Below are 7,751 nucleotides of genomic sequence, written 5' to 3'. Positions count from 1 at the left end.
TAAACTAGTTGGCATCCCCTTATGATTGGGTGTCACTAACTTGTTAGCGATAACTATTTTATTCAGGTTTATTGCTCTTATTTATTGTTTCGTATACTAGTTTTGTGGCTTTTCTTACTATATACTATTGTTGCTCAAACTTATGAATTGCTCACCAACCTTTGTGTTGGCAAACTTTATTTTAGGAAATGTTACAGGTTTGCGTCTAGGTTGACTCGAGATCGTGGTGAAAACGTTGTCAAGACTTTAGGTTATTAGCAAAAATGAACAATATTTGATTTGCTATATTTTGTTATATGTTGTTGTATTTGACTTATGAATATTGTTATGTGACATTTTTGATGATGTGAAATGAAATGAGTTTGTTAAATATTGTCGCTTTAATTAGTGTCATGCGCTTATGGGCAGTCGTTACACCTCGGCATGTTCCGTCGCCTTTGGTCGGGGTGTGACATATTGGTATCAGAGCCATGACAATTAGGATATGTGGTTAGACGTAACGACCTAGAATTGTTATGCTTAGGGTCTTATAGGTGTGTCCATAGGTGTTTTCTCTATTTTATTGTTCATATCGCATGTTTATTTATAAACTTGTTTAAAATTCACCAATATCCTAAATGTTCACATACACACACTTTCATAGTATTTTCAAGGTATTCTTACCTTAAAATGCAAAAGTAGATTTTTATTGTGTTTAATGGATTATAAGATTAACTTGGATCACGTTTTTTCATATCCCTTAAAGGTTGCGTTTATATCGGGTTTTGTATCCATCATAGAAAACGAGACATTATAAAACGACCATTTGACAAAAAGATTCCAAGGATCTAAGGTGATTTACTTACCTGGGATGGTTGAGTTATAGTGCTCGTTTTCTAGGCCACAAATCATGTTATATATGTCACTTCTTTAAGTAGTCGAATGCGAGCGTTCCGGTCGCCAACCTAATTTTCGGTGTTAAAACAATAGGACTACGGTGGTTCGTGGACTAGTGTTTTGACATGACGTTGTATCTCGATTTATTGTGTTATTATTGTTATTTGAGTCTAAAACATGAAAAAGTCGCGGTGGTTACGTGCACATGTTTAGACTCCAACGTGGTGTTTTATAAAAACAAAATTTTAGTGTTGGAATATCGAGTCATGGTGATTCATGCACAATTTTTCCGACTCTATAAATCTCAAATCTCAAAATTTTCATGCTTTAACCATCTCAAAATCATTTACGTTTTGTATACGGTTTTGTTATTTATATACAAAGTAATATATTTTACCTAACACTAACATCTTCTCCATACTAACTCTAGGATTCACAATAAAAAATATGATATCTTATTTTATTTTATACACCCTTATATTCATTTCTTTTTACCCAAACTTATCCCATTTTTTTATAAATTTTAGCATGCCTCCGCTAAGACGCCAACCGCGCAAGAACTCCACCCGACGTATGGCCGCTCTCGTCGCCAAACAAATGGCCGTTGTGATTCCCGAACAAATAACCCAAATCCAAGCTACCCTACTGATGCGTGCGTGCGTGTGGTATAAAATATGATGGATGGAATGATTTGCTTTTGCACAAGATCGTGTTTTAAATTTATAAAAGTGATTTCTACAAATACTAAACACACACAAAATAGGAAAGTGTACCTATCGTATATGTAGAATAGTATTGGTAAGAACCAAGTATCGATCCGTGGACACAAATGTTTCTAATGATAAATCGTTGTTTTATTTTAATCGGAGGTTTTAATCATTTTGGGGTTAATGTTTTTGAACTTTTTATAAAATCTAAATACTTATATATAATATATAGGTGACCAAGACAAGAAATTCTAAACGAGTTGTTCAATTATGCGAAGGTTACCATCTAAAATCAAGAATCCACTCCATTTTAGCATTGATGGACATGTGATAAACTTGCCATAGAAATATATGATAGATAGCTCCTTAAACCTTAAGTAAGCATCTTTGGCACTAAGGAGATAGCTTGCGCATTTTAAAGTCCACCCTTTCCTAATGTCATGTCATCTCAATGATGTCAATTTAAGTTGGCAAGTAGTTTTGTAAAGTAGAAAGATTAGGATTGACTTGGATTCTCAAATACCAATTCTAACAACTTCAGGTGGTTGTAGTTCATCACACAACCTCCCTTTGGTTGATTTATGTAGGTTAGAATTACACATTGCGTTAACATATGATTTCTTTAACTAATTTGATATCCTAAGCAAAGCCATTTTCGGATTACCAAGGTTTCGAGAAATACATCATAACTTATATCTCATCATTTCTAAGGACAATATAAGGATCCATGTTTCGATAATGTATCAAAGTATTTCTATCTTTCAAGAACATGAATCGATCATGAACGATTGCCAATAGAATTGACAACCACCAACTTTGAATTAGTGATTTAAGATGGTGAAACATTTCTCATCAAAAGATAATTGTAATATAACCATGTACTTTAACATGTCTTGATTAATTATCAAGTAAAAGAAAGCTTCTTCATAGATTTTAGATGGTAAAAGGAGTTTAGCTCATAATGAGCATGATGATAAACATTAAGATGAATGATGATAACAAATACATGATTAAACTTGGAACAATCTAACCAATTGTAGAAGAATTTTTCCTTCTTAATGATGGTAATGATGGTTAATGATGATGGTTGATGGTGATGACCTCCAAGCCTTCAAACTCTTCACTAGATCTTCAAAGTGAGTGTTAGTGTGTGTTTTTATAAGTGAAAACCGGATAGATATCTTTTCAAGGCACACCAAATGAGCGCAACATGAGCCACTATTTATAGGCAATCTGGAGTGTGAGGCACGGCCCCGTGGTTGGTAGGCACGCCCCCGTGCATTTTTATAACATGTTCCAGATTTGTTTTGTCTTTTCTGAAAGGTGGCCACGGGCCCGTGGTTGAGAGGCACGGCCCCGTGGTTTTTAGTGACATGTGCTAGTTCTTCTTTGTCTTTTCTGTGTTCTCGTCCACGGACCCGTTTTTGGTAGGCACGGCCTCGTGCTTTTGCTTCCAGAATTTGTCTTTTCTTGTATTTAAAAGCATGGGGGCGTGTTTCTCGAGGCATGGGGGCGTGTTTCTTTCTTTTCTTGTATTTTTCTTCATCTTTTTGCTTGTTTCTTTGTTTGGGCTTGATTTCACCTAAAATTATGTTTTATTATGATAAGTAGCCTTTTATGCTATGTTATTTGATAGAAATTGCAGTTTTTAGAGATTATTTGATGCCGAAAAGATGTATATCTCTATGTACATCAAACATCCCCACACTTGAACATTGCTTGTCCTTAAGCAATCTTCTTATAAATATCCTCTAAAAACAGCAAGCTTAGACTATAACCATTCCTTAAGCGAGCTCCAAGAAGATGAAACAAAATAACCAATTTATTAGTGATAAATAAGAAGGAACTTTTGTTTTTATGAGCTTCCGTTTATGCAAAACGTCACTTTCTCACAATGTTCACTCACACTCGGTTTTATATCTGATCATACCTGTGATGTATGTATGTGAACGCTCTAGTCAAAATGCAACCTGTGATAAATAAACTTGTAACAAGTTCAAATCTCCACCTTTTAAAGGGTTGCATAGATCAGAAGGTAAAATGGTTTGGTTTTGTGTGAGTAGGGATTTGGTATTTTGTGGTAGTTAAAGGGTTTAAGTTAAATAGGATGGTAAATACAACTTCCACTGATTATCGGGAATCTTGAGATGCCTTCAATGGTTAGCTCCTTTTCTCCGAAAATATATATATATAAATTTTTTTATTTTTTTTTTATACCTAATGACTCTTTTAAGGTCAGATCGTCATGACCAGCGATGTGGATCAATTCTTCCTCAATCCTGTTCTGAATATAACTTCCAACTCTAATTGATCGTTCGGCTTTGAGCCTAATAGCCCCCACCCTCATTAGTTCGGTATATTCATGCTGAGACTGAGTTTGACTTTTTCTACATCTTCCTTCGTGGGACCAGTTTCCGCAACCTAAGCATCGTTCATTTCTTTTTGCTCTTCTCTTCATTGCGTTTTTGGAAATTCTACAGAATGGTGGCCTTTGTTCATCTTGGCGCCACTTATTCCTCATCTCATTGCTAAAGAAAAAGATTATCTCCCTAAGTTCTGGAGGAAACCTAGGTTTTGTGAAGTGTATGCAGCAAAGAAAATTGAAGTCGAAAGAATGCATTTCCAGTTCTTTAGGGTCTGCCGGTAAAAGACCGGTATTGTATTTTACCGGTGAGAAGGATAAAATGATAGGGTTTTTGGTTAAGGTTTTCGGATTTTGTAATTTGGCAATGGGTTTGATGGAATTGTGTCAATATTACCTTCTTCCTTATACAACGCTTCGTGCGGTCTTGAATTGAATAATTGCGACAAGTTCTAAATCACACGAAACATAAGACTCACTCAAAGCTTCCGAAAAAATATTTATATGGCATGAGGTTTATCTCATAGTAACGGAGGAATTAGGTATTAACGCCATATTTTGCATAAATTTATTTTCAATATTACAAAACTTCTTTTTACTTTTTCACTTTTTTGTAATGATTGGTTATTTGCAAAAAATTTCTTGGTTTTCTCTTTAGGTATTAAAAATAATCTTCGTTTGCTGCAAAAATATTTGTTGATTTAGAGAATTTTTATAATTAATTGAACAAACAATTGGTTAAGTAATTCCCCTCCCAACACTTGAATCTCACATTGTCCTCAATGTGAAAAGATTCATGAAAATATAAAAATTCCAACTGAGTATTATGGGTTAAAATGGAAAGTTACTTCCCTACGGGTTAACGAAATTTCGACAGAGTGTCCCCTGTTTATCGTCCGTTTTCCTGTTTTTTTCCCTGTATAATATAAAACTTCAAACAACCACAATTAACCAAGCATAAACTGCTGAAAATTGGGTACGAAATCATCCATCTCTTGCCCTATCAGGCTAAATTAGTACCTACCATAATGTCTTTGGCACCTACGGCCATAAAAATATCAAAACCAACACATAAACAAACAAACAAGTACAACAGAAAGTAAATTGTTTAAAACACACATAAGAAGTTCATAAAATACTACCAACCCATGCCCGTGCCCGACCTACCAGTGTCACCAGTCATCATTTACCCGTGTATGGTTTACGAATCCTTGTTCGTGCGTATTCGGCTTCCATCTGTGTTTCTATTCTGTCTTTTCGTTCATCCTCCATCATCGTCTCCAACTGGCTTTCTGGGTCCCAAATGTGGCCGCGGCTGTTGACGAACCTCCAAATTTCTGGCCTTGCATTAAATATTTGTGCTATCTCCATTTTGTTACAAAGACTGAGGTTAAGCATCATGGGTTTCGGGCTTTCTGTTCCTTCCCTGTCTATATGATAAGCTTCATAAAGTTTATAAATCCATGCACCGTCGAAGATTGGGTATTCGGGGTTTCAGCGGTGGCATTGGTTCTGAAAAGTTGACATAAAAGATAAGTAATATTGCAAGCAGTCCTATTTCTTATGCAGTAAAGTGCCCACAAATCCCGTAAATTCACCACTCATTTATTTTTGGTACGTGATGTTACTGTTTGGCTTAGCAGTCGGTGAATATATCTCATGAGTGGATCTCTTAAGGCGATACTTCTTGAACTGTTTGTGTGGTTTGTTTCATCCCCGAAGCCTAGCAGTTCCCATGCTCTTTCCTGTGTGTCTTCAACCTCTGTACTTTCGTTGCTGTCTTCATCTTCAAATGCTATTTCTGCTTTGGTCTAGATCTCTTGGTCAGTTTCCTCCTTCGTGCAGATTCCCAGATCAATTCCTAGTTGGGTGACAGAAGTTGTACGCCATGTACCCCCACATCGAAACTCGATTGCCTCTTCATCCCACATGTCAAACTTCTTCTTTTTTATATTGAACGAGGCTAAGAATTCCTTTGTAAGTTCCGTCACTGCCTCCCCTGTTTGACTAAAAACCCGTCTCCAAGGTCCTCTCACAATATTCACATAACGGTTCCATTGGTTGACGTGCCTCAAAGTGTTTTCACAAGCATAGAAGTTGGCTTCTGGATACCTGTTGTTAAGATAAGTTAATCTTGTGTTTGCTTGTCGGTCCCTTGTTTTGTGGTTTGGGAAGACTAGAAATGGGTGAACATCTTCTCCATACTCGGCCATCTGCAATTTAAACCCGAATTAGTCAAAATTCGTGAAAAATTTTCAATTTGCTGGATCAGAGAGCAAAGCACGGCGGCGTGCTTTCAGAAGCACGACTCCGTGCTGTTGCTTCTGGTTCAGTTTTCATTTTATGTTTGACTTTTTGGTTGACCATGATTCGTGTTGTTTTGGGCACGGCTCGTGTTTTTAATACTGACTTCTACCTTACTCAGACTCGAACCCTCGTTTCTAACAAGTTATATCAATTAGGTTTATATGTTTTTCGGGTGTTTGTGCCAATACCCAAAACCTGAATTGTCCTTTTCAATTAAACCCTAATCATCAAACATTCAACAATCTATCCATCTTACACTAGCAAAATAACCCATATCCTTTTCGGGTTTTGACCCGATTTGGTCGATTTGAGCGATTTTAGGGTTAAACTAAACCTAGAATGATGAATTTGACCAATGCAATTGTTAAATTAACATACCTTAGGTTTTGAATTGAAGATTTGATGAAGAAATTAGCGAACTTATTGGATGGTCGCGGTTTTCGGTCCAGAAACGTAGTGAATGTTAGGGTTGGTGGTTGGAAAAAGTTATTTTATTAATTTAAAACTCGTAACTGCTCTGGGACCAAAAGCTCGGCCCCGTGCTTTTAGTGCAAACAGTATTCGTTTGAATTTTATTTATTTGTCGAGCTGGTTCATTTTTAACTAGGTTTTATTTTCTGGTTAGTTTAACATAGTAATTAGAAATCCTAAACTTCATTAAAACATGAAACATAAAACTAAAGACATAATTAAATATAGATAAAATGGAAAGTACAACAAAAACTCTCGATCCTAACACATAGTACTAGCGGGAACAACTTCAACACGAAACAAAGTCAGAACTTCAACGACCATCACTTCCGAACAAGTCCTGGATGTATGGTGGTGCTCGTTTGACTTCCAAAAGTTCGTCAAGATTTTTGTTGAGCGTAAGGATTTCTCGGTTGAGAAAGTTAAGTTTGGAAGTCACATCTTTGTGGTGGCCATCCACAACATGGAAGTTCTCGAACCTAAGCAGGTCGACTTTGTTAATTAAATCGACTACTCGAGCTTCGGTTTGAATGTTGCTCTCAACTTGATCTCTTATGATGCATTAGAGTCTCATGACCTCCTCCTCAATATATGAGGAGGATTCATGTTGTTTCCCCTTTCTTACTGGCCTCCATTAAACCCTTTTTCCTTCCATTTAGGTAAGTTGTGTTTGGTGTGAATGGAATAGTGAGTTTATGCATGCATTATATAGAGACTGGCAGTTTGAACATGACACCGTGCTTTCAGAAGCACGGCCCCGTGCTGCTAGAGGAATAAATGTTTCTGAGTCAGAGAATTGTACGGAGTCAGCGCGTATCATGCTGAAGATTCTGGGGTGACCATGGCCTCGTGCTTAGGAAAGCACGGCCCGTGCTTTTTGTCACGTTGAATTTTATTGTAATTTTCAGCAAGATGCAAGATCTGGAATTCTTAGAATGACGTTTATTATGATAATTTACAAGTTTGGTCATCTAAAAATTACTTTTTCATTAAAATAAAAGTCCTAGAACAATTATGGGATAAGCCCG

Source organism: Bidens hawaiensis, unplaced genomic scaffold (assembly GCF_021521415.1).
Source record: "Bidens hawaiensis isolate Kalapana, Puna unplaced genomic scaffold, B.hawaiensis_p1.1 tig00017264_1, whole genome shotgun sequence".
NCBI lineage: Eukaryota > Viridiplantae > Streptophyta > Magnoliopsida > Asterales > Asteraceae > Bidens > Bidens hawaiensis.
Note: the sequence above shows the minus strand (reverse complement) of the source record.